Source organism: Zosterops lateralis, assembly GCF_965231275.1.
Source record: "Zosterops lateralis genome assembly, chromosome: W".
In the NCBI taxonomy this organism is placed as follows: Eukaryota; Metazoa; Chordata; class Aves; order Passeriformes; family Zosteropidae; genus Zosterops; species Zosterops lateralis.
The window spans coordinates 8,083,152-8,110,652 of record NC_139801.1 but is presented as its reverse complement, the minus strand read 5'-3'; the positions used below and the strand labels follow the sequence as shown (position 1 = coordinate 8,110,652).

At 46.2% G+C, this 27,501-nt stretch overlaps 1 long non-coding RNA gene across 1 annotated transcript; it reads left to right on the top strand.

Annotated features, from left to right (window-relative positions):
* Window positions 1–759: 759 nt before the first annotated feature.
* LOC310922178 lies at window positions 760–11,309 on the top strand. The gene is made up of 3 exons (XR_014592328.1): window positions 760–1,157; window positions 6,599–6,662; window positions 10,479–11,309. It is a non-coding gene; the product is annotated as an uncharacterized lncRNA (long non-coding RNA).
* Window positions 11,310–27,501: the final 16,192 nt, after the last annotated feature.

The window sequence follows — 27,501 nt, the reverse complement described above, 5'->3', positions numbered from 1 at the left end:
AGGCAATTGAGTGTTTGAATCTGGGTTGAGCTCCAAAGCTGTTTCTTTAAATTGCAGGAGAAATTGCTTCATGAAATCTTTGGATAATAAAATTGAAGGAGCTTGAGATGAAGAATCTGCAGTTGCTGTTGTTGTTGATATGAAAGGAATGCCTTGCGAAGCAGTGATATGAATCATGCTTTCATCCGTGCTGACTGCTTGTTGTTGTAGTTGAATTGCTTCGTGATCCTCTAAAGTTGACACAGGCTGTGTTTGTTCCTGTTGAAATTGCTGCTTTGGGGAATAAATCTGGTTTTTGTATGTAATTGGGAAAAAATGATGTAATGTGGGTGTTCCGCCACTAGCTGGCGCTGTTGCTGGACTGGCTGAGTATGGAAGTTGCCGTGTTTGCTGTAATTGTACAGTCCCGCCACTAGGTGGCGCTGTCATCGAGACAGCTGGACCCTGTCCGGCACTAGGTATTTTTTCTGGGATCTGTTCCATCAGCTCCGACAAAAGACGCTGTGCTTGTAACAAATTCTCCGTCTCTGGATCTCTGGAAACTGTTGTAATATTTTTTGGACATGTGCCCATGCATATGAACGAGCTAGCTGATTCTGAATCACTGAGCGCCTGCTGTGCTGGTATCAAGGCGCCGCTCGTGGGCGGGGTCATGGTCTGCGGCTGCCGTGAGGAGGCGGCTCCCTGGAGAAATTCTCCGCCCTGGCCACTCTCCATCCCCGCCTGCGCCACCCCCGCCTGCTCCGATCCTGCTTGCGCTGTCCCAGCACCGCCCTGGGAGGCGTTCCCTCTCGACCCGCCCCCAGAGACCGCCCCGTCCCGCTCGCCATCGGGGTTTACCCCGCCCCGAGCGAGACTGCGGCTTGGGATCCACTCCACTCCCACCGCGCCTGCGCCAACATCCGCCGCAAGCGCCTCTGGGGTTCGCAGTGCATGGCTCTGCGCCTGCGCCTGCACCGCCCTTTCTGGCTCTTTGCCCATGCTTTGCGATGCGGACGTAACTTGGTCCACATTGCTCCCCGTAGCTTGCGTCATCAACCTGCGCTCAGCTATCGGCATGGACTTTCCCCCCGCTGCCGTCCCGGTCCCGCGGTTTGCAAAATCCCGACGATCGCCCGCGAGTTGTTTTTCCCCGCGATCCGCGCCCCCTTGACACGGTATGTTTTCCCACTGCCCCCCGTTACGTTCCCCGTCACCACCGTATGATTGTTCCCGGCGCGACTGATTCAGATCACTTTCGCGAGCATGCGCTGCGGTCTTATCTCCCGCGGCTGACGCGATTTGGGGTTGTTTTCCCTGCTGTTCTGGTGTTTGGCGCCCTCCCCCTCCCCCCTGCTGTGTCTGTCCTTGCTCTGCTGGAGGGAGAGGCGGCGAAGCGATTTCGCGTGATATCTGCGGGGGGGTAAACGGGCTTCTAGATGGAATATGTTCTAAATCTCCCTGTTTCCCCCCCTGGGGCAATTGTCCCATGTCCAGGGGACATGTCTCAGAAGAACGCGTATCTCTATCTTGATCGCTGGGATAAAGTACAAGTTTTTGCCTTCCCGGGACTGGCTTTGGGGAATCAGGTTTTGGAGTTTGAGGCACCGAGACAAGCTGCTGTGCATCATGTGCCTCACCTCGGGGAAGCTGCTGGCTTTCCCCTGATGTTGCCTGGGTGAGCTGATGGCTCTCCCCTCCCACATCCCCACTAGGAGATTTGGGATCCGCCTGCTGCTGGGAGGCAAAACAAGTCGCTGTTGGCTGCTGCCCAGCGGAAGAAACCTTGCTTTGTCCCTCCTGCGCAGTCCTCTGCTGTTGTAAAGAAGGAGGAACTGCTTTTCTGTTACGTGAAATGGACTCTAGCATGGTTCTCGCTGCGGGCAAAAGCTTCGCAGCTGCTTTGTCTTTCTTAGTTGCTCTGTTGTAAAGTTCCCTGTTTGCCTCTTGCCAAAATGCAGGCTCAAATACAACGTGGGTCTCACAATGTGGAAAGTTACACCGAGCCCACAAAAGAAGAGCTTGAAGCTCCTTCTCAGAAAGGCCTGCAGGATGTGCAGACACAACTACCCTTAATTTTGCTAGGATCCTATGCTGTTCCTGGGAGATTCCCACCCCCATGTGTTCTAAATTCGACCGGTGTTACCAAAGCCGAAAAACAGGGTGCAGGTGTTCTCAAATTCGTCCCGGGGGTGTCCTGATCACCGACCAGCAGATCTCAGGGTGACGACTTCAGGGCCCTGATTTATTAAAAAACTATGGACATTGATCTAATACCAATATCCAACTATGACGGACAAAGACTCTCTAACAGTTTAAAGTTAGAAAGTGTATGTTTATTACGACGCCGGGCAGCGTGCGGGATAGCTCCCAGAAACACACGCGCAATTTACAGATCATCACAGGGTCTTTTATCTTCAGGAGTATTGAATACACAAACTACAAATGCATATTCATAGCTCTGATACCTCCCATTCCCCGCTTGGTATGGTAATTAGCCCAAAAAGCCATCAAGCATGCGTAGTTTGTTCTTTGAAATGGGTTGGTGGTTTTTTAATAGGGTGGGGTCCCAAAATGATGAAGTAAGATTGTCTTCCTCAGCTCTGACTTTTTAACCTTTAGTGTTTGTGACAGCTAAATCCTGTTTTTCCCAGGACTGTTTGATTTATGATTGTATTGTGTTCATAGGGCCTATTGATTATTCAGGATGCAGAAGCCCTAGTTTGACAGTTCTCAGGATTTATCAGTTCCTTATCAGTTCCTTCAGTCTGGCTTCTGTTAGCAAAAGGGAAGTCCTAGCTACATTATCTCAGCACTATCTATTTTGACTACAGCCTTCAATGCCTCAGCCCTTGAAGTTCGTCTGTCCAAGGCGAATTTGAAGGCAGCTGCTTTGGCCAAAAATCTTCCCCTGTCTTCTCTGGCTGTTTTCCTGGCTTCAGAGGGCTTGGTGTGTCCACTGAAAAGTACCCAGGTGCTGCCCGTTCCCGAGAGAAAACACAAACCAACAGAGTGTCAGTTTATGCGGTGCGTTATTTAGGGCCCGGGGACCTGAGGACTAATGTCTCAAAGTCAGCGTCCCAAGTTGGTTACAAAAGATGCTTATCTTTTATACCTTTGTTACAAGTCTTACTTCATCAGCCTATGTACAGTCTCCTACGTATTTTACTTTATTCATCTTACAGGTAACCTTTCTAAAGGCTATAAATTTTGCACGCTTGCTCCAGCTAAAATAAAGGTTAATTCTCTAAGCTTAACTCCCACCATAGAAAACATTTTATTGGTAACCATGTAATCATATTTCACAAGTAATTTGTATACCTATATGTACTACATGCTCTACTAAGTCCTTTAAATGTTGTTCCTTACATCAGCAGATTCTCAGGCCTCATTTCTCAGGTTTGGTTCCCATGGGCCTGCACAGGGACCAACTCCTTAGCCTAACTACTGCTAACGGAGGCCTTATGGCAACAACTCCCCCCTTTTGAGCATTCTTCAACCAGTTGCAAGGATGCTCAATTCTCTTCTTCATGCAGCAGTCTCTATATAAGATGGTGGTGGAGTAATTCTTGTCATGACTTCATTTCGGGTCATGGCCTTCATGACTCTTCTCGTATGCATCCTTTTCCTAAAGATCATTCCTAAGAAGCAACGATATGCTACAAAAATAATCACAACCAAGATTATAATCATTATTACATATTGAATGACAGAGGATATCCAGCCAGAAACCTGGATCCCTAAAGAGCTAAATATTGCTCCAATCCAATTGTGTTCAGCATCTTCTTTGGTTTCCTGTATCTTAGACTCTATATCATCCAATTGACTTATGTCTTTTTCTACTTCCTTTGTAACGTTTGGGATATGGATACAGCAATGATCTGTTCTATCATGTAGGTACCCGCAGACACCATGTTCCTTTAATAACAACATATCCAATGCCATTTGATTTTGTATAGCCATCCTACTAGTTGCTTGTAGCTGCAAATTCAAATCTTTAAACCCCTTTTTAGTGGCTGATGCTAATCTCTCAGTTTGTCCCAAAAGCCGGTAGAGCATTTCCCTATTTCTATAGGTCGATATGGGAGCAAATAATGATTCTAACATCCAACCCAATTTGACCTCTCCTGATGGTTCATGCCACTCATCTTCTGGATTTATTCCCTCCATGACCTCTCTTTTATTCCTCCTTCCTATGTCCAAATCTGTCAATCTTGATTGTTTCCAGAATGGGCATAATGTGGGCACTCCCAACGTTATTTGGGTCACCAATCCACCTATAGGTATATGTGTGGTCCACATTCCATGTCCCATGACCCATACTAAATTCCCTGGACTCCTTATGGTAGTAGTTTTGCAATTCACCTGCTTTTGTCCTTTTAATTTTCCTTTTATAGAGTGGTTGTATCCTCTACATTCACATCCCCATTTCAGCAAAATCTTCACCGGTACCAGCCCTACCTGCTCTCCTGGTGTATCACACGTAATTACCCTTGTGCAATTCCATGACTCTACTTTCTCTGTCATTTTCCTATGACTTGTTTCTGCTGTCAGGACATGGGCATGTGTCTGGTTCTTTCTACCAGTCCATTGTATACACCATCCAATTTTCCCCAGATAACTATATGTTTCCAGCAAGCTTGACCCCCAGATTGCTTGCCATGTAGTCCACTCTTCCTTGCCATCCTGACAAACCACTTCATAGTAATATTTTGTAGTGGGCATTTTATGCGATTGTACCTCATCATATTCGCACCATCCTACATTTTTGAATCGTCCAATCGTGATGAATTTGGAATTGGGTAAGGCTTCACAATCCCCTCTGCTTCCAGGTTATGACCACTGTTTGCGGAGAGTTGTTGTTTTAACTGTCCACTCAGTACGGTTATGCAACTCTTTCCTACATTCCTTTGTCCCATTTCTGGTGATCGGAGGCATTTCAGTGATCGGAATAATTCCCCAGGGTATGGGATCCCCTGCTGCATGGGGTAAAGGTAGACAAGCAGTTATGGATGACACATTCTGAGTTTTTCCAAAGTCTCGTATCAGTCCTACTACCAGATTTTCCTGTTTAGAGTTTCTTGGTAACCCTACCTCATTATCTACCTGCCGAGTCACTCTCATCTCACCTAGGTACATCATTGTTCTTGCATGTGCCCACCAATCATCTTGTGCTATCCAACACCAGTAAATGCCTTCATCTTTTCCTGGCTGCGCATTCCTTACTATCAGGATAATTGATTCTCCTAATCTTCTTTCTATCTGATACTTCCCTCCAGATGTTAAATTTTTCCCAAATCACCATCCATACTCGGAAAAATGCTGGCCTTCTTTAACTTCACAAGTAAAAATCACATCCTTCCCTTTGGTCACTTGATATTCTCCATGTTGGGCCTTAATTTCAGAGCCTAAGTGGGCCCTTGCCTCCACCTTTCGTAACCCAAAATTCCCTTTCCCTCCACAGGACACTATGCACAGATATATACCTTCTGTCTCTCCTATCTTCGGATCAGTATAATTCAGCCACCTCTTCCCATAAGTTCCCAGAGTCCACCAACTTATATTCCCCAGCTGTCTTTCCTATTGCTGATGTTTATTCTGTTTCCACCACTTGACTTGGATATTCTGATAACATTTCTTTTCCAATTTGAAGGTACAATTTATTCTCAAAGGAGGTCCGTCCCACATATCCACCTGAGTTGAGACTGGAGTTACATTTACAGCTACAGTTTCTTCACTTAATTTCCCAGTATCCCATGGTAAAACTTTCAATTTGAAACTCTTATAATCAAAGCTTTCTCTTATCCAGACTACACAACGATAAACGTCGCTGTCAGTTATCGTGACATTGGATAGTTGCAGGGTGGTATTTCCTTTTTGCTCATCCTTATCCCAAATCATAGTTATACCTGTATGAATTTGTTCTGCCCCATGTCTCCTCCACTTTATATTGATTTCTTCGGATCCAACTTTCTGGTTGTCCGTGAACAGACAGGTCATAGACACATTCATTCCTTCCATCATCACTATTTGGGTTCGAGTTCTGTAATAACTAAAAATTCATTGGTTAAAGGTAATAAACAGATCAGCAAGAACCCAACTGTCAGAATCCGATCTTGGGCTGGAACACCATTCAAGTGGAGGTTAACAGTTGAACTTCCTAACGGGTCGGCACCTTCTTGACTCGGGTGTAATGTATCCAGTTGTCGATCCCCTCGACTTTTACTGCAGTGAAGGTGATCATGATCACTTGTCGTGGGCCTTCCCTTGTTTCTTTCAGGGGGTCTGTGTTCCAATTCTTCACATAGACCTGGTCTCCCGGCTGGATGTCATGGACAGGATTTTCCAGCGGCAGGGGTCTGTTCCATTGCAGGGCTCCTTTTAGGGCAGTAAGTACCTTATTCAGAGACAACACATAATTAAAGAGTACATCATTCCCTACTACATGAGGGTCTCCCTTTAATACTGTAGCATGATATGGTCTGCCATACAGTATCTCGTATGGACTTACTCCTATCCTCTCCCGGGGTTTAATCCTAATTCTTAACAAGGCTAATGACAGGGCCTGAGGCCACTGGATTTTGGCCTCCTGACAGATTTTCTTAATCTGTCCTTTCAGGGTTTGATTCATCCTCTCTACTTGCCCGCTGGATTGAGGCCTCCATGGGGTATGCAAATTCCAGGTAACATCTAACAGTCGGGCGACTGTCTGTACCACTCCTGCCACAAAATGAGGTCCCCTGTCAGAAGAGATCCCTAATGGAACCCCAAATCTCGGAATGATTTCTCTCATTAATGTTTTCACTACTTCTTTGGCCTGATTAGTTCTGCAAGGGAAAGCCTCTGGCCATCCCGAGAATGTGCAGACATACACCAGCAGATACTTGTATCCTTGTGATCGGGGCAATTCGGAAAAATCTATCTGCCAATAATCTCCTGGCTCTGCTCCTACCTGTAATTTCCCTAGTTGTATCTGCTTCCTCACTACTGGATTGTTTTTAAGGCACACTGGGCACATGGCATTCACTCGTTTAGCCATTGTTAACATCTGGTTAGAGATAATTTCCCTCTTCAGAAATTTTACCAATACCTCTGCTCCCCGGTGGCATTTATTATGCTCAGTTTCTAAAATCACCTTCATCAATTTGGTAGGGACCACTACTTGGCCAGTCCCAGTCACATACCATCCCATTGCATTCTTCTGGGCCTGGACCAGCTGTGCCAATTTCTCATCCTCAGCGGAATAACTGGGTTTTTGTCCCATATAAGGTTGTACTGGTCCTACCTTCGTTGGAATCAGCGCCATTTCAGTCCAGACCTTTCTAGCAGCTTTTCATGCGATTAAATCAGCCAGCCGATTCCCTCGAAAAATCTTTCCCTCATCTTTCTGGTGTCCTTTCACATGCATCACAGCCACTTCCACTGGCTTATACACAGCTTCCAGTAGCAGCAGGATCTCATTCCGATGTCAAATGGATGTCCCCTGTGAACTTAACAGTCCTCTCTCTTTCCATAAAGCCCCATGTACGTGCAGAACTCCAAATGCATATTTTGAATCTGTCCATATATTTACCTTTTTCCCACTGCTCAGGACCAGGGCTCTGGTTAATGCTATAATTTCAGCCTTCTGTGCAGATGTTCCTGGGGTGAGGGCCTTAGCTTCCACCACCTGCGTGAGGGTCACCACCGCATACCCGGCATACCTGGTTCCATTCTCTACGAAGCTGGATCCATCGGTATACAGTTCCCAGTCTGGCACCTCCAGGGGCACATCTCTCAGGTCCGGTCGGCTAGCGTATACCTCTTCGATGGTTTCCATACAGTCATGTGTTAATTCGCCCTCATTCTGCTCACTGCGGAGGAACTCTGCTGGATTGATGCAATTAGTCACTTTGAGCTCAACATCATCCTGTTCTCTGAGCAATGCATGGTATTGTAACAATCTGCTAGAGGACATCCAATGCCCCCCTTTTTGTTCCAAAACTGCCAGTACCATATAGGGCACAAACACCTCCATCTTTCTCCCCAGAGTCAATTTTCGGGCCTCCTGGATCAGTATCACTGTGGCTGACACTGCCCGCAAGCATGCCGACCATCCTGCGCTCACAGTGTCCAGATGTTTAGAGAAATACCCAACAGGCCTCTTCCACGATCCGAGGGTTTGGGTTAGTTCGCTCAGGGCTAGTCGCTGCCTCTCATTGACGTATAGCTGAAAGTCTTTATTTAAATCTGGTAGGCCGAGTGCAGGTGCCTCTTTCAAGGCCTGTTTCAGATCTAGGAAGGCCTTCTCCTGTGGTTTGCTCCACTGCAGTTGAGACTCCTTTAAAGCTTCATAAAGGGCTTTAGCCATTAGCCCAAAGTTTGTTATCCAGAGTCTACACCAACCCACCATTCCTAAAAAGGATCTTAGTTCTTGGTGGTTTCGGGGTGTGGGTATTGCACAGATAGCTTCAACTCTATTGATTCCAAATTTCCTTACCCCCTTTGAGATTTCACAGCCTAGGTATATCACACTCTCTTGGACTAATTGGGCCTTTTCCTTTGAAACCCGATATCCTCCTTGTCCCAGCATATTCAACAGTTCTATGGTTAGGGTTAAACAGACCTCCCGTTGTTCTGTAGCCAAAAAGATGTCGTTCACATACTGGAGGAGAACGTAAGAGAAGGGTGATTCTCTTACCTGAGTCGTCTTCCATTCCTCCAGCTCTTTGGCTAATTGATTTCCAAAAATTGTAGGAGAATTCTTAAATCCTTGGGGAAGTCGTGTCCAAGTGAGCTGCCTTTTTCGTCCGGTATCCGTATTTTCCCATTCGAAGGCAAAATATTTCCTACTTTCTAATGCCAGTGGGATGCAGAAGAAGGCATCTTTTAAATCGATAACTGTAAACCATTGGAATTTCTCTGACACAGATGTTAACAAAGTATACGGGTTGGCCACCACCGGGTGAATGTCTTTGACAATGTTATTTATTGCCTTTCAATCCTGCACTAGTCTATACTTACCATTTGTATATTTCTTTCACTGATGCTAGCAATGTATAAGGATTAGCAACTACTAAATGAATGTCTTTTTAGTTATCTCATTTATGCCCCTTAAATCTTGTACAAGTCTATACTCACCATTAAATTTCTTTACTGGGAATATTGCAGTATTGTATTTTAATTCACATTCTTCTAGAATTTGGTACTTTAGGAATTTATCAATGGTCTTTACTATTCCCTATTGTGCTTCTGCCTTGATAGGATATTGTTTAATTTGCATGGCACTTGACTTGCCCTTCCTTCAATTCTACCTGTACTGGCTGTGCCAATTTAGATTTCCTTAGTATATCCGTTTCCCACACAGAGGGAATCACTACTTCTTCTACCTTTTTAGGAATATTGGAGTTGGTTTCTCTTTTACCGTTAAAATCTTTCCTGGTTTAGACTCGGGTATCCTCATTACAAGTTCACCATTCTCAAAAGTAATCACTGCCTCTAGAGCTGCCAGAAAATCACATCCTAAAAGCAGAGCTGAACACCCAGGCATATATAAAAATTTATGTGTTAAAGTTTTATTTCCAAAGCTCAGATCTAGGGGTTGCAGGAATGGCCAGATCTCCTCCTTCCTTGTGGCTCCAATAATTACAGTCAATTTTTTTTTTTTTTCCCAGTCTGCCCTTCTACATAATTTAATATGAAATATTTACAAGAAAAGTGACATCTTTCCCTTCTAAGCGCAGAGTGACCATCTGTTCCTTTGATCCTGGCTTCCCCTCACAGATCCATGACTCTGGCTATGCTATTCAACTGAGGCTGAACATCCTGACTAAACCAGTTTGGGCACTCTCGCTTTCAATGTCCTTCTAATTTATTTATTCTTAATACTCCACAGCCTCTGCCAAAACCACCTCTATTACTGTCCCGACCGGTTCTGCCACCACGTCCTCGCCACCTCTAAAAGCTTGTCCAAACTTCTTAACTTTCCGCTTTCCAGTTCCTGTAACTTTTCCTAATGTCCTCCTGTGACTGGTCTAGAAAAATAAAGGCGAGCTGAATCCCCGCTCGCCCACCATCCACCTGAAGACCAGTATACCTCCTGGCCGCATCCGAGCCATCCCCTCCACCACCACTGCTCTCCGCCCTGTCCCTTCTGCATCTCCCTTCCCTTCATCCCCGCCCCACAGTCAAATCCCGATCGCTGCCAGGGATAGAAGCAATGGGCAACTCCGGCAGAGGAGGATTGGGGATAGGGGACAGGAGCCGATGACATAGGCGTAGGTGGGAGAGGAGGGTCGGTAGAGGGATAAATCTTTGAGCAAGTGTCAGCAGAGAAGGGGGATAGCCAGGAGAAGCATTTTGGATAGGCGCAAGCAGGGGAGAGGAAACAGAAGCAGGTGGGGTGAGAGTAAGTGGAGTAAAACTTAATGCTGAGGGAACATTGGTAGGGGCAGTGGGTCCTACAAATAAATCAGCTTCCAAATCATCTCCTCCCTTTTTTTTTTTTTTTCCAAAACCAGGTGTTCTACACAACACTTATCTTGGACGCAAGCCAAACAATGATTATTTTCTAAGACCAGTGCTTGTATTCCACATTCCACTAACCATGCCGGTTTCTCTTTTAAATAAAAGAAAAGATCTATGTATGGCAATTCATCAAGTTTCGATTCTCGTTTACAATGTGGCATCAGTTGTGATATAAGTTCTAATTGTAAAGACCCATTTTGCGGCCATCTCTGGTTTGTTTTTGAGAGCATAAAACAAATCAAGATAAGGTATCTCATCCCATTTCTCATTATTCTGTAAAAAGCACATCAAAGGGGTTATAACATCAGGGTTAACAGATCCATTCAAAGGCCACTCTGGGCCACCAGTTTCATATAGTGGCCACCGATGATTGCAATAATCAATCATTTTACTTTTATGTAACTCTTGGTGGAATCCTTCCTTTTTCCACCTTCCCAGTAAACATCCCAAGGGGGAATTCCCTGGGACCTTATCATTAGATTGTACTAAAGTCTTAAAGGTTTTAAACGGCATCATCTCTTTTTTTTTCTTTTTTACTCTTTTTCTTTTTTTTTCTTTTTTTTACACCTTAAGTTGCTCACACACACACACACACACACACCCCAATACTAATACTAATACCAATACCAATACCAGTACCAATCCCAATCCCAATCTTGCCACATCTCGTCGCCGCGAGGGGCAAGTGCCGAGCCTGCGAGGCTTTCGCTTCGTCTGACGGTCGGCGCCTGGGCTTCCCAGACCATAGACGTCTTTAGCCCAACCCTGCGGGAATCGCCGTCCCGTCTTACTAGGCAGGCACCCAAACCTAAAGAATAAAGCACCTTTGGGCTTACCTTCTCACAGTTGTCCGTCAGGCGCGGGGTCGGGCGCGGGTCGATGACTCCCCAGAAATCACCTGGTGCCGGCGTGGAGTTGATCAGCTCGCGAACTGCCCCAGCCACTTCCGGAGTCCTGCCGCGGTCGCCAGAAAACTGCTGCCCGTTTCCGAGAGAAAACACAAACCAACAGTGTCAGTTTATGCAGTGCTTTATTCAGGGCCCGGGGACCTGAGGACTAATGTCTCAAAGTCAGCGTCCCGAGTTGGTTACAAAAGATGCTTATCTTTTATACCTTTGTTACATGTCTTACTTCATCAGCCTACGTGCAGTCTCCTACGTATTTTACTTTATTCATCTTACAGGTAACCTTTCTAAAGCCTATAAATTTTGCACGCTTGCTCTAGCTAAAATAAAGGTTAATTCTCTAAGCTTAACTCCCACCATAGAAACATTTTATTGGTAACCATGTAATCATATTTCACAAGTAATTTGTATACCTATATGTACTACATGCTCTACTAAGTCCTTTAAACGTTGTTCCTTACATCAGCAGATTCTCAGGCCTCATTTCTCAGGTTTGGTTCCCATGGGCCTGCACAGGGACCAACTCCTTAGCCTAACTACTGCTAACGGAGGCCTTATGGCAACAGGGTCAGGGCTGTCCTTTTGTCGTGGCTTTCCAAATTTATTGTTACACGAAAATAAACTTTATTTTTTTTATTTTATTTTTGTTAATTCGGCTGTCTCATTTATAACAGTAACAACTCAGGGCTGGGGACATTCACAAAGCACAAGCCTAATACCTTTAGATTGGAAACCACAGCCTCAGGGCTATCAGCTGCCAGGCTTGCACAGACCCTAATGCCAAAGGGTAGGTGGAGAGAGGTTTTGGGGGTGTGTTGGAAAAACCTCTGGTGAGAGGTGCAGTGAATGCCCACTGTGCAGAGGAGCCCAGCTGAGGGGCCCTTCACCTGGGGAAAGAGCTTATTCATGATGAAACAGATCCACAGTGTTTCAAGGGACAGTGTCAAGCTGGCCCCTTTGCAAGGGAGGCATGTGAATGTTCCCACCTGGCCCAAAGCGTATATTAACCCATGGGATTCTATACTCTGGCATTTGGCGGTGTGGCATGGTGTGGTGTGGTGCGGCAGCAGTGACAGATGACCCTTACCACAAGAAGACCAGATGGAGGGGAGCAACAAGACATCACTGGGACCCTTGGATGGGTGAAATGCTTCCATTGTCACTCTCCTCCATGCCCTCACCCTCCACACACACTTCTTTCACTATCTCTTTCTTTCCTTCCTTGTTTTCTCTTTCTTTCTCTGTGCCTCTTTTAATATTAAATAAAACATATCAATTTTTTGGCACCAACATCTAACCTCGTTTGGTTTTAATCTCATTTTTGGTTATATTCTGAACCTTCAAAGTTCTTTCCGTTTTATACACAGAGACTTAGCTTTCTTTGCTCCTCTGGGTTTAAACCGGATCACAACATATGGTAGGACAGCTTCCTTAAAATATTATTTGAACTATAAAGGCATCAATGTAGGACTTGGGAAGTTGAAGAAAGGACCTGCTTACAATTAGCAGCTTATCCTGCTATTTGTAGGATGAGAGTGACAACTTATTGGGAATTCTCAAGGAATCATTTATATTTCACACTCCAGTGGGCAACAAAGGCTCTGAGCCTGTGAACTTCAGAAACCTTTCAACCTCTTAGCTGCTGGCATGAATAGCCCCCAGCTCTGCCTACAGAGATCTTCCAAAGCTTCCCTGTTTGTGGATAAATTATTAATCAGCATAATTTAATATAGTTTTCAATATGTCTCATCTCTTACTGAGTGAGGTATTCACAGATCTCACCCTCTCCTAAAAGAAAAGTTCTCCTTTTGAAACATAAGGCTAGAAATTAGGGGGAATTGATTAGAAATAAAGATGGTATTGCTTAGCTGTTGCTGCATTTTTTTACAATATTAGTTGCTTGTGAGAAAAGACAGGGTGTACGTGTGAAAGCCGCAGGAAGAAATGCAAGGATAGGTGATGAGGAGAAGGATGTTCACCAGAACAGGACACAAGTATGCTAAACTCCCAAGGATAATGAGATAACAAGGCTCCTTGGACCACCAGAAACCGGATGACATCAGCCTTATGGTTTGGACTCTGACCAAATGACCAGTGAGTGTGCACAAGAAGGTGGGGTGAGAAGGTCACCACGAGGAAGGCTACCATCAGAGACAAGTGTGAAGGCCAAAGGACTGATAAGAGAATTAGCATACGAAGTGGGATAGGGAGGAGCCAGGGAATGAATATGTATAGGGGTATTGTGAAACTTGATGCATATGTAACGTTTCAGAGGATAAAAGAAAACTTAAAAGAGGGAGCAAGTGCACATGCCTTTGGAGGAGCTATCCTCGTGTGCCCAGCTGCTGAATAAACTACATACCTACTTTAAAACTCACTTTGTCTTCGAGTTTTAGAGTTTACTGCGCATCACTTTATTCAAGTGTGAGTGAGACAGTTGCAGAGAGACTCACCCACTCCCACTCCCTCAGCCCAGATCCCGACCCCTCCTCCCAGCCCAGCCTCCAAGAAGCCACAGTATAGCATCCTCTGCTACTTTTAACACACTGGCTTGAGCCCTGGTAGAGCATTATATCCTTGGAGGCGCAGCTTGCATCCATGGCACCCCTAGGATAGTCCAGGGAGAGCAAAGTGCTTTGCCCTCCCCTCCCTCCCACTGTGAGGTGGCTTCTTTGTGGCTGCCAGCATGGCTGGTGACCTTAACATTGAATCTTCACTTGATTTTTGCTCTTATTTATATATCTTCATTTAGTTCTAGTAGTTCTCCGTGGGTGACATCTGGGTTTAATATTGCAGTGCATGAGTTGCAGTTCAGCCTGTTCTTTTGATTGCGTTTCTGCACAGAGTTGCGGAGGGATATCTCATTTCCCACTGAAGTACTAAGGCCTGAACAACAGGCCCTGAACCAAAGTTGACCTCTAGATGAGCCTTCCAACCAAATGTTATATATATATTCGCTCATTAAAAAAGTATTGTTATATGTGCTCATTTATTGGCAAAATATGTATTTACCTTTCCATATCTAGAAACTGGATAAGGCCACATTTGGCCTACTTATAGGGGTATAGGATCAAAGACAACTCCCTTGGTTTCTCCTTGAGCCCTGGCCAAGCTTTGGGAGAAAGCCAAAAGGCAAATGAATAAGAAATTATGTCAGCTTGTTTGTTTAACAGTACAAAATCTGGGCTACTGTAACAGGAAAGTCGGGAAGCCTCATGATAATCCTGCAAAGGTGTACACACTGCAGAATTTCCCAATTACCAGGCATAGTTCTTCAGTCCTTCACTATAGCAGCGTGAGAGAGATGCCTGGGTCCTAGAGAGCAACTGGCATCTCTGAGCCCCAGGCATGCTGCTACAATATATCCGGCTATGGTTCTTCCGAGCTGATCTCCTGGCCAGCTCTGCTCTTCAGATACCATATAAACGAGTTATTCCTTTGGGTCCAGATTTCAGACAGAGACGTGTCCTTGCCTTGGAGAAAAGGAGTGGACTCACACATGGTGGCAATTAGGAAGATTTATTCAGGCCGATGGCCCCGGTGTGAGTGAGGATTTGGGGCTCTTACCTGCCCCTAAGTACAGGGGCGTTACCTTTGGAAATAAGGGGAGTGACTTAGGTACAGGGGGCATTGACATGGCCATTTTGGGGCAAAAGGGATGTGGGGAACCTGAAACCTTGGCTGAGTCACCTGGCTCTGCCAGAGCAATCAAGTACTAGGGTGTGTCAATAGGTAAGATACAATGGGCTGGGAGAGGGCTATTGAGGGGGTAATGACAGGTATTTGGGAAAGGGGAGTTGGTAGGGATGAACTATTACAGGAACTTAATAACAAAAACCATACAGAACTTTAGAAAACTCAAAATGCACCGCAACATCCGACGACTAAGCAAAGGGATGGGCTTCTCATTTGAAGATCTGAAAGCTGTTTATTCAGGAACACAGGCAGGAATAGCAAAGGGGTCCAGGGATGCAGGATAGAGGTTCAGGGATGCAACAGCCTTGAATAAAATCCGGGGATGAGAGCGAGGAGGGGGCTGAGGGCACAGGGTTATAAACGAGACAACTAGGGCTGGTCTGATGGACAGAGTCCAATAGGAATAGGAAAAAGTGGTGCAAAGGAGTAAATATAAACTGGGGGATCTAACGGGGTTACAGGGGTGGAACACTGTGGCAAAATTAACCCAATGGGGTTCAAGGGAAGGAAGAACATTCTAGGATGGGTGCATATATGGTGAATGTTATAAATGCAAAGGCAAATTTCAGGTTAATAAATGACAATTTATTAATAACAGAATATCGAGCACCTGAAAAAGAGAAAAACCACAATAATAGGAAATTGTCAGCGCGCGCTGGGTGGATAGAGGTCCGCACCGATGTGCCAGACGCCCTAGTCCACGCCAGTGCAGCTCTCAGTCCACCGTTTTATAGGAATTTTCTGCCCTTAGGCAGTCCAGGTGTCCAAGGTGGGTTGAATAGTCTGGATTTCTTTTCGATGGCCCTCCCGGACCTCATTAAGTCTAGTTGTCTCATTCCGGGAAGGCTCCTTTCTTATGTCAATTCCAAAAGTCCGTCTTATGTTGATTTCATTCCGCTTGTGGCACCAGAAGGTTGGTGAAATTGGCATCGTCGTCAGGAAGGAATTTCTCCTTGCCTTGGCGAGGAAGTGATTCTTATCAGGGTTGGCCAGTGTCTTTTGTCTAAGTTGATGACCTTCGTCCTGTCTTTGCAACTGAGATTAGCAGGCTGAGAGAGAACGGTTACCCTTCTATTGGATTTTACAATTTTACTTTAGCTTTGTTTCATTATACATCGAATTATTATTTTATACACGAATTTTTACCCTATTTTTATCACAGTCCCCCACCTAATAATTCATTAAATTAAAAATTCGCTTTTCTCCCTTTATTGACCTCAATTTTAGTTTAAAAAGTCACATTCTTCCCAGTCCTCCTGGGAGGATTCATCACCTTGTTGGAGCTTCCGCTCCTTTTCGAATTCCCTTAGGGCTTCTGCAGCCCTCCCTTTACCCTTCTCTTCCTCGAGCTTCATTATTTTGGACACAGTTTTCCCTTGTGCTGCCTCTGGATCCATGGGAAGGGATGCTATTTGCATCCCTTGGACGACTGAATGTATCAGTCGAATGAAACAAGGGATCAGACACGGGAGGAAGACAATGCCTGCAATGGAGCACGTTATAAAGAATATTACCTTCTTCCACCATTCCCCCTGTCCGAACAGCTGGTCCCACCATGAAGCCTGAAGAATTGAATTCCACTTCTGGACTGGCACATGTGCCACCTTTTTTATTTCCTGTGCTAACCCTTTGATAGTCTCCCCATAGTCATCGATTTCGATGCAGCATTCTGATTCATTGAATCTGCCGCAGACCCCTCCTTCCTCTGCTAGCAGGTAGTCCAGGGCAAGCCGATTTTGATACACAAAAGCCCTCATTTGTGAATGCTGTTTTGCCAGGAGTTCCAAGGCCTCTGAGGTGTGGTTAGAAACCACTTCTACCACTGCTTGCAGCCGAATTAACCTATTTAGGAGGTAAATAGGTGTTCGATATCCCCAACTGCCATCGTTAGCCCAGGTGGCTGGCCCATAATACTCAATGATTCTTTTAGCGGGCCACTCCTCCTCCCCCCATTTCTGGTTGCCTCCGGCTATGGGTAACACTCGTCTTATCTCCCTTCTCTGTCGGTTTAATGTTTCGAACAGAGGAGCTCCTAACAAACTGCTTTCGGCTCTGGGCAAGGTGAAAAAGAAGGGTCTTATCATTCCTAGGGTACAGGACCCCTTCCATTTCTGGGGAAGTTCGCTATAGGCCTTCTTTCCACAAATCCAATATATCCCATCTGGAGCTTTCCAGCCTATATTGGTTCTACCCGGCTCGTCTCAGTACTCTCTCAGTCCCGCTAGTGCCTGAAATGGATTAGCCTCGGGACTTTTGTGCCAACAAAGTCCCATAGTCTCAAACCACTCACAATCTTTTTCTCGAATTTGGCTCCAATATCCGGAGGGTGGTTCAGGTTGCCAGACCCGTGTTTTGTCATTCACCGTTAGGGTATTTATGCAAGGAGTATAACCCACCAGGTCGGTGAACTCCTTCCCCTCCCGGCTGATGCAGATAGTTCCTACTATCCTTTTTTCCAAAATCCATCCCTCCGGTCTCTTTACTATTTTTGACAATTTAGAGCTTTCCCATTTTAGAAGTTGTTCCGGGGCTAATCCTTCTCCTTTCCAGGGCCACCTTTCGGCTGACTTTAATCCCCCACAAATCCAGCAATCCGTCAGCCCCAATTCAGTGGCTATCTCCTGCATTAGTTCTACAAAGAGGTTTTGGTTAGGGGCCGGAAATCCCCCATCCCCGTATTGCCTTTCCAATTGCTCGTACTGTTCACTGAGCGATTTCAACCTTTCTTGCTCAATTCTCCTCTTTCTGGCCTCAGCTTCTTTTTTCCTGAGTTCTAATGTTACCTGTTTCATTTTACTTTCAGGGTCCATCCCTTCTTCGTCCCTTGAAAAACAAAAAACTTGGTCAAACTGCAAACACACACGCTTATCTCCCGGAGGCAATAACTCGAAAATGATGGGTTCTGAGTCCAAGAAACCCGTTTCCTCATGTTTGAGATTCCTCCCTTCCCAATACAATTTTCCACCCATATTACATATTTTTAGTTTCGCTTTGTCGTAGCACAGGGGGTTCACCTTATAGTAGGCAAGGAAGGTAGATTGCCTTTTTCCTCCCATCCATACAGTTTTATTACATTGTTGACATGTTGGTACCGGGTGAGGAGTTTCGAGCTCCCGCCTTCGTCTAACGAGTGAGTGAGCAGGATCCCTGAACAGCCCGCCCTTAGGACTTGCCCCTGAGCGTTGGCACCGGACCCTTCCTTTCAATTCACAAAGGTGAAATCGAGTGCCATTAGCCCAACAATCACCCAACTGCCTTTTTAGAGGACAATCCATTATCGGCCCGGTTCCTGGTGCTGTTAAGCACCATTCACACTTCGCGGGAGGATTCTCCCCCAGGAGCGCCCCTGGAAGGGCCCCCTTGGCCCAGCACACGGCTAGGCTCAGGACCGTCAGGATTCCCCACCGAAAAACCCCTCTGCCTTGCCCATCGCCCGTATGTGAACATACGGCGGGGTAAACCATCTTCCCGACAGTAAGGGTTTGCTTCAGGGGCCCGTGTGGTCCTGATGGCAAACCTTCTCTTATAGGTTGCCCACCGGGATAATTTGATTGTATCTCCTTGGCAAGGTACCTTGATGGTCCTCCGGCACTCAGTTGCTAAGGGTTCTGCTTTAGCGTCCAATTTTCCCTTTATTCCCTTTTTGAAAATCTGATACCACTCAGGAGAATCTAATTCCAAAAGTCCGGCCCGAGTGGCAAGTACTAAGAGGCGGTCTGTGTTAACCTGCTCCTCGATTAGACAGTTAGTGCACAAACCTTTAGGTCGACTCCCTCTCCAACAATGGGTGACCTAAACCTGTTTACAGTACACGCATTCAAAGTGAATGAAAGGAAAGCACTCACAACCTGGGGTATTACAACTTATCTGGTCAGTCATCTAGGTTGACGCCTGAGTTTGATTTTGAGCTCTCTAGGAGGGGTGGTGACCTTCTAGTCCGAGGCTTTTGAGTCTTCGATCTTTTTCACCCTTGATGAATGAGTCCAACCCTTCTCAGCGGTTCGAACTGCGGTGTCAGTTGTGAGTAGTACCAGGAACGGTCCTTCCCACTGCGGGGCGAGAGGAATCTCTTTCCAAGTTCTGATTAACACTTTATCTTTGGGCTGAATGTGATGAATCGCAAATCCGAGAGGGGCACTTTGGGGGATGAGTCCACGCCTTCTGAGCTCCTGTAAATTTTTGTTTACAGTGATGAGATAAGGTTGTAACTGCACATCCTCGACTCGGGGATGTCCCACAGGCATTCCGTGTTTGTATGGCATCCCATACAACATTTCAAAGGGGGACAGTCCCGTATCAGAGTGAGGCATGGTTCTCACATTCAGCAAAGCAAGGGGAAGGCATTTTACCCAACACATCTCAGTTTCCAGCATGAGTTTTGCCAACTGAGTTTTTAAGGTCTGATTCATTCTTTCTACTTGCCCTGAACTTTGAGGGTGCCAGGGGGTGTGATATTGCCATCTGATTCCCAAGGCCTCGGTTAATTGTTTTATGATTTTCGAGGTAAAATGAGTCCCTTGATCTGAATCTATGCAATCCACGATTCCATACCTGGGGACTATTTCCTCTAATAATACTTTGGAAACCGTTTGAGCCGTGGCTTTTGCCCTTGGGTACGCCTCTACCCAATGTGTCAATTTGTTCACAATAACCAATAAGTACCTATACCTCCCGACCTTTGGTAATTCAGTGAAATCCACCTGGATCCTTTCAAACGGCCGGTATGAAAGAGGACGACCTCCCCAAGCCGCTTGTCTGGATCTGGATCGATTCACTTTCTGGCAAGTCACGCACCCCTGTACCTCTTGTTTTGCCAACTCAAAGATCCCCTTGCACCCAAAGAATTTCAGAAACTGGTCAGCCAATGCCCGTGTTCCCCAGTGGGTCTGTTCGTGCAGGCGTCTCAGGATCCCTCTGGCCACACCTTTCGGGACCAATTCCCTTCCATCCGGCAATTTCCATTTTCCCATCTCCAATGCCCCTCCCATCTCCTTAAATCCTTCAATGTCCCTTTCAGAGGGACATATTTGGATTCCGGAGTTTTCCTCCCCAATCACCTCGGGGATTCTTACTGTGAGTAATGCTGCCCTTTTTGCCTCTTGGTCAGCCAGGTTATTCCCACGCGTCTGAAATTGCAATCTGATCTGATGCCCTTTCACATGCACTACCGCAATCTCTTTTGGTTCCCTGATTGCCTCTAAGATTTGTCGAATCATTTCGCCGTGGACCAAACCTTTCCCTTTTGTGTTTATCAAGCCCCTTTCTTCCCAAATTTTCCCAAAAGTGTGAACCACCCCAAACGCATACCGAGAATCAGTGAATATGGTCCCCTTCTTTCTCTTTAACCTTTTGAGAGCTCTCAGCAGAGCATAAAGCTCACAAGCCTGGGCCGACCATTCGGGTCTTAGGGGACCCGATTCCACCACTCTTCCTGTTCTGCCATCCACCACTGCGTATCCTGATTTTCTTTTCCCCTCGACTACTCTTGCCGACCCATCCACAAACCATTTCTTTCCCCCCTCCAATTCCTGATCCTCCAAATCTGATCTTACTTTTGTCTGAAGTTCCACGATCTCAGCACAATCATGCAATAGTTCCTCAGAAAGGTCTCCAAACATGAACTGTGCAGGGTTTTGTGCCGAGGTGGTTTTCAACTCCAATCCCGGGGAGCTGATCAGAATGGCTTCATATTTTAGAAGCCTGGAATCGGTCAGCCACTTTTCCGCTTTTTGTTGCAGAATGTTTCTCACATTGTGAGGGGTGTAAACTACCAGAGAGGCTCCGAAGGTAATCTTTCTCGCCTCTTCCACCAGGAGTGCCACTGCAACTATAGCCTGCAAACACGTAGGCCAACCTCGACTCACAGGATCCAGGATTTTTGATAAAAATCCTATGGGTTTCTTTTTGTTGGCCCATTCCTGAGTCAGGACTCCCTGTGCAGTTTGCCCACTAACATCTACAAACAACTGGAATTCTTTATTCACATCTGGAAGGGTCAGTACTGGGGCCGTCATGAGAACCTCTTTTAGTTTTTGAAAGTCTAATTCATCCTGTTCGGTCCACTTCACCCTGTCGGTGTTTAATCTTTCATACAGAAATTTTACCTTTTCACTGAAACCTTCAATCCACTGCCTGCAGTATCCCAGGAGCCCTAATAATTGGCGTATTTGCCTTTTAGTTTTTGGCGCGGGCAACGCTATAATTCCCGCGACTCTCTCAGGGTCCAATTTCTTTTTCCCTTGGGACAGCCAATGCCCCAGGTACTTCACTTCGGGCTCCGTGAACTGCAGTTTGGATTTTGAAACTTTCAGACCCTTAGCTCCAATAAAGTTTAACAATTCCACTGTACATTCCCTCACCCGCTCCTCTGAAGATCCTGCTATTAGCAGATCATCCACATACTGCAACAATTTCGTCTCTGCCTTTGGGGTAAACTGAGTCAAGAGGTGCTCCAGGGCCTGCCCGAATAGATTAGGGGATTCTACAAATCCTTGCGGAAGCACTGTCCATCTCAACTGCTGTTTTCTGTTGGTATCGGGGTCCTCCCACTGAAAAGCAAAGTAATCCCTGCTTTTCTCATCCAAAGGGCAAGTCCAAAATGCATCCTTCAGGTCAACCACACTATACCACACATCCTCAGGCGTGAGCCGATTCAACAAAGTATACGGATTGGCCACTACCGGAAACCTAGTCCTGGTTCGGGCATTCACTGCCCTCAAATCTTGAACTAACCGATAGCTTCCATCTGCCTTTTTTACAGCCAGTATAGGGGTGTTATGGGGGGACATGCATGGCTCTATTGTTCCTCCCCTCAAGAGGTCATCAATAACCTGCTTCAATCCCTTTCTCCCTTCTAGGGGAATGGGATACTGTTTGACCCGTATAGGGTCCTCGGGGTTCTCGATTATAATATGAATAGGGTCTATTTCTAGCTTCCCCACCTCCCTTTTAGAGTGCCATACCTCTGGATTGATGTCTGCCTCATCCTTCTCAGTGAGTTTAAACATTTTCACCACAAGATCGGAACTTCTTACAACTATGCTAATTCCAAGGGCGATAATCATATCTCTCCCTAGCAAGTTGTAATCAGCTTCCTCTACCAACAACAAATTCCCTAGGCAGACTTTATTTTCTGATTCAATTTCCACGCTTTCTATCACAGGTACTCTAAAGGGATCCCCTTTTGCACCCACCACCACAACTTTCTCCTTACCGACCGTGCACCCTATTGGTAGATTTTGTAAAGTGCTCCTTTCTGCCCCGGTATCCACCAGAAAAACGGTTTCTTGACGCTGGGGACCTACTTTTACTTTTACCAGGGGCTCGTTAGATGTCCTGGTCCCCAAGGTGAAGAGCCCCTGACACCCCTAATCTTCCTGAAATACTTTTTCATCTTTCATTCTCTTTTTGCAGTCCCTCCGAAGGTGTCCTACCCTTTTGCAATAGTAGCACTCGGGCAGTTCCCTTCTCGTGTCTGGGGCTGCTTTTCGGGGGCCTTGAGACTTTCGGGGTAAGGTTTTATATTTCCCCGAAGCCTGTTCCTGTCTCTGGACCTCCTTCACCGCAGCTACCAAAACCTTAGCTTGTACTTTCTGTTTTTCATCCTCCCTCCTCATGTATATTTTCTGGGCTTCCCGCAACAATTCCTGCAAGCTTTTGTCCTGCCAACCCTCTATCTTTTCCAATTTTTTCCGAATGTCCTCCCATGACCTTGCCACAAACTGAGTTTTGAGCAGAACTTCCCCCACAGGGGAATTAGGGTCCGTCCCAGAATATATCTGTAGACTTCGCCTTAATCGCTCAATCCATTCAGTGGGGGATTCATCTTTCCCCTGACATTCATTGAAAACCTTGCTAATGTTCTGACCCCTTGGGACAGCTTCCCGGATGCCCTGAATTATGATGTTCCTTAGATCTACCATGCTCCTTCTCCCGTCCTCTGTTTGTGCATTCCAGTTTGGGCTAGAGCTGGGCCACTTTTGATCCCCAGGTGTCCCCTGTGGGTTCCTCCGGTCCCAGTCTCTGATACCCGCCTGTTTTATCATCTCTCTTTCCTCACTATTGAATAAAGACCTCAGGATTGCCATCAGGTCCTCATATGTATAAATGCTGCTCCCTAGGAACTCATCCAACCTGTCCGCCACACCAAAAGGATCATCCAACAATCGCCCCATTTCCTTTTTGAACGCTCTTACGTCTTCTGTGTTGAGAGGCACATTCACAAATCCAATGATCCCTGGGGCCGTTGGTACTTCCCTTAATGGAAGTAAACTGTGTCCCACATTCTCATTCTCTCCCCATTCATCACCCACCATCCTTGCTTTCAATTGGGTTCTGCTAGCAGGGGGAGAACTGGTAGCAGTGGGTTGTCTCCCTTTCCCGGACTGCGGGGGCGGGACTGCCGCCTGTGCAGCAGAGGGGGGTCTTTCCTCCGCTCGGAGCAACCCTGGTGGCGGCGGAAAAGGTGACCGAGAGTGCCCCCAAGCTGGCGCAGACGGGATCTCAGAGGGGGCTCCCGCGGTCATGGCATCTATCGACGGGGGCGCCGCCGACGGAACCAGGCCAGACGGGAGAGGCAGGAGCGGGGGTGGCAGTGAGGGAGCTGCCAGTGGGGACAATGGAGGGGAGGCATGACTCCCCACCTGAGATGCCTGTGCCCCCAAAAGCTGGTTTGGAGGATCGGAGGGGGCTGTGGGCACCACTTGCTCTGGAGAGGGTGGGGAATTCAGCCCAATGTAGGGAGGTGGGAGGTGATCTAGGGGCTCCCAGGGCTCGGTCCCGGTTCCGGGCCGCCCTTTCTGTTTTATCGGGAACAAACCAGCTCGGGTGTTTAGCCAAAGCCGGGCGTATTCCTTCTCCTCGGGGTCCGAGGGGCTCTTGTTTTTCACATAGCGATTTAACTTACTACATGTCCAGCTTTCAAATGATCCCATTACCGGCCATGTGAGGTGTTCCCCCAATTTCTCTCCACCCCACACATCCATGCAATAGTAAATCATTCTTTCCTTAGATTTCTCTTTCCTCTGTGGACAATCTCCCCAATGCTCCAACATCCACCCCAAGGGACTATTTCGAGGGATTTTCATGGTTCCCTTTCCCTTACCAGTGGGGGATCTTTCTGGGGTTTTTTTCTGGGGTTTACTCTTTTTCTGTCCCATGTTTCGCGAATTTCCTTACCAAATCTTCGAAATTTCCTGCAAGTCGACTTTTCTGCCTGTGCGTTGTGTCTTTGGTTGTTTCTCAGGGGATGGGGCTTTTCGATCACTCCCCCTCCAGCGAGCTGTGCCGAGGGTTCCTGATCGGTTCTCTAATCCTTTCGGATTTTCTTTGGACCCTTACCTTGGTCCGCTGGCAAAAAGGGTTTACCGATTCCCGAGCTCAACAGGACGTACCCTTCCCCTTTTTGCCCACTCCGTGATCGGTCCCCGAGACTTCCCTCGTCCCGGTTTTGACAAGCGATGTAAGAGAGTTTCACACGAAATCGCTTCCTTCGCGGCCGACCGCTCCCCTCGCGGGAAAAGACGGAACTGCGACCTTGAAGTCCACACTCGCTTCGTGATCAGATCACGTCTCACACACTCGCCCAATCACCCGCTCAACCAGCAGTACTTACAGCTCCTTTTCCTGCGTGGATGTCTTCGTGCACGTAGACGTTTTACGAGCAATTGCAAGCCGCGGCTTTTTCGAAGGCCCTTTGCCTTCCCGAGCTCTCTTTGCCCCCGGATCCGTTCTTTCCCCTGTCCTATTTTTGTGGTTTTTCTCGCTCCTAAATTTGGTTCGGAGGTTCGGGTGGAGCCGCGGGGTCTCCTCACTCACCAGGCCGCCGAAATCAGCGGGGGTACCCTCCTGGATCGCAGGTCCCCGCAGCTTCCTCCGAATCCGAGTCACGGCACCAAATCTGTTATAAATGCAAAGGCAAATTTCAGGTTAATAAATGACAATTTATTAATAACAGAATATCGAGCACCTGAAAAAGAGAAAAACCACAATAATAGGAAATTGTCAGCGCGCGCTGGGTGGATAGAGGTCCGCACCGATGTGCCAGACGCCCTAGTCCACGCCAGTGCAGCTCTCAGTCCACCGTTTTATAGGAATTTTCTGCCCTTAGGCAGTCCAGGTGTCCAAGGTGGGTTGAATAGTCCGGACTTCTTTTCGATGGCCCTCCCGGACCTCATTAAGTCTAGTTGTCTCATTCCGGGAAGGCTCCTTTCTTATGTCAATTCCAAAAGTCCGTCTTATGTTGATTTCATTCCGCTTGTGGCACCAGAAGGTTGGTGAAATTGGCATCGTCGTCAGGAAGGAATTTCTCCTTGCCTTGGCGAGGAAGTGATTCTTATCAGGGTTGGCCAGTGTCTTTTGTCTAAGTTGATGACCTTCGTCCTGTCTTTGCAACTGAGATTAGCAGGCTGAGAGAGAACAGTTACCCTTCTATTGGATTTTACAATTTTACTTTAGCTTTGTTTCATTATACATCGAATTATTATTTTATACACGAATTTTTACCCTATTTTTATCACAGTGAACAGGGCTGAACAGGGTGACATAAACTTAACAAACCAATAGAACAATGAAACCTAAGAAATATTAACACGTGGCTGCAAAGGCCCATGGGACAAAGATTTTCCTCACCATGACCTAAAAGGGTATCTTTCCCCATTTGCCTCGGCCCCTCCAGGGTTGGGGCACAGCTACCTTGGGGATAAGCCCCTGGGCCTCCACACTTCACTATGACAATGACCCCTCACATTTAATGTTTCTTGGACTTGGATACTGGTTAAGTATGGGGAAAAATTACATCAAATTTTTAGTAGATACTGGAGCAGCATATTCTGTGTTAAATACCTTAGAAGGGAAACTGAGTCAAGATACTGTACATGTTGGGGCAACCAGGGTAAGCAAAACAAGGCCTTTCATCCAAGCTTTAAAATTTAAACTTGGGAAGAACTGGGTAACCCATCAATTCCTCTATATGCCTAACTCCCCTAAACCATTGCTGGGGAGGGATTTGTTAGAGAAATTAAAGCAGAGATTAAATTTAAAAGGGGAAAGGGTGTACAAGTTGTAATTCCTGAATCTAAATTTGTTGAAGTTGCTGCACTTTTTATACAGGAAAAATGTTGTGAAATCCCCATTGAAGCTGAAAATGCGGTCAATCCAATAATGTGGGCCAGTGATATCCCAGGAAGATCCAAATGGGCAGAACCTGTATGTATTGCACTCAAACCAGAAATTAGAGAACTGTAAGGGATTGGCATCTGTAATTGAAAAATTCCTTCAACATGATTTATTAGTGCAATGTGAGTCCAAATACAATACCTCCATATTAGCTGTTAAGAAAGCAGATGGTAAGAGTTATCGATTTGTACAAGATTTAAGAGCAATTAACAAAATTACAGAGGACAAACACCCAGTGGTAGCCAATCCCTATACCCTTTTGATCACACTGATGGATGAATTGAGGTGGTTTATTGTTATAGACATGAAGGATGTCTTTTTCTGCATTCCTGTGCACAAAAACAGCCAAGAGCTCTTTGCTTTTGCATGGGAAAATCCTGAGACAGGGAGGAAAAGTCAGCTTACTTGGACAGTTTTACCCCAAGGTTTCAAGAATAGCCCAGCAGTATTTGGAAACCAGCTAGCAAAGGAATTAGAGGACTGGAAAAGACAGGACCCAGAAGGAGTTATCCTTCGATATGTGGATGACACTCTGATTGCAGCTAGAACCAGAAATGACTGTATACAATTTACCACAAGTTATTAAAATTCTTGGGTCTGAGTGGGTACAGAGTTTCTTAAGACAAAGCACAGATTGCCAAAGAAGCAGTAGTTTACTTGAGGCTTGAGATGTTTCGTGGACAATGACAGCTCAGCAAAGAACTGAAAGAAGCCATCTTTTGACTCCCAGAGCCCCATACTGTGAGAGAGATGCAAGCTTTCCTGGGAATGGTAGGTTGGTGTTATTTGTGGATAGCAAATTAGGGACTGCTGGTAAAACCCCTATATGGAGCATTAAAAGCAGCCAAAAAAAGGTATTATCATACGGACTGAAAACACTAGAGCAGCTTTTAAATGGCTGAAACACTCTAATGTCAGCTCCAGCATGTAGGAATGCATTTCCCACACCCAGCAAGTATTTTCCATATAGGGAAAAGTTTAAGAGTCACCTCTTGCATTTCTTACAAGGAAAAGAAGCCAGAAACTTCCATGCTGTTCTGACAGGGATTGGCTCAGTGCCAAGAGAGAAGCATCTATTGGACCTTGTCACTGTTCTTCAAACCCTGTATCTCTGTCTATTGGCTGCAAGCCAAATTATCCTTCCTAGAACATTCAGTATTTAGGAAAGAGCACTAAGGAAGTAAAAGGCTTTTTGGAGTGTTTTTTAGCAAGATGTCAAAGGTTTTCTCAGACACCTGTG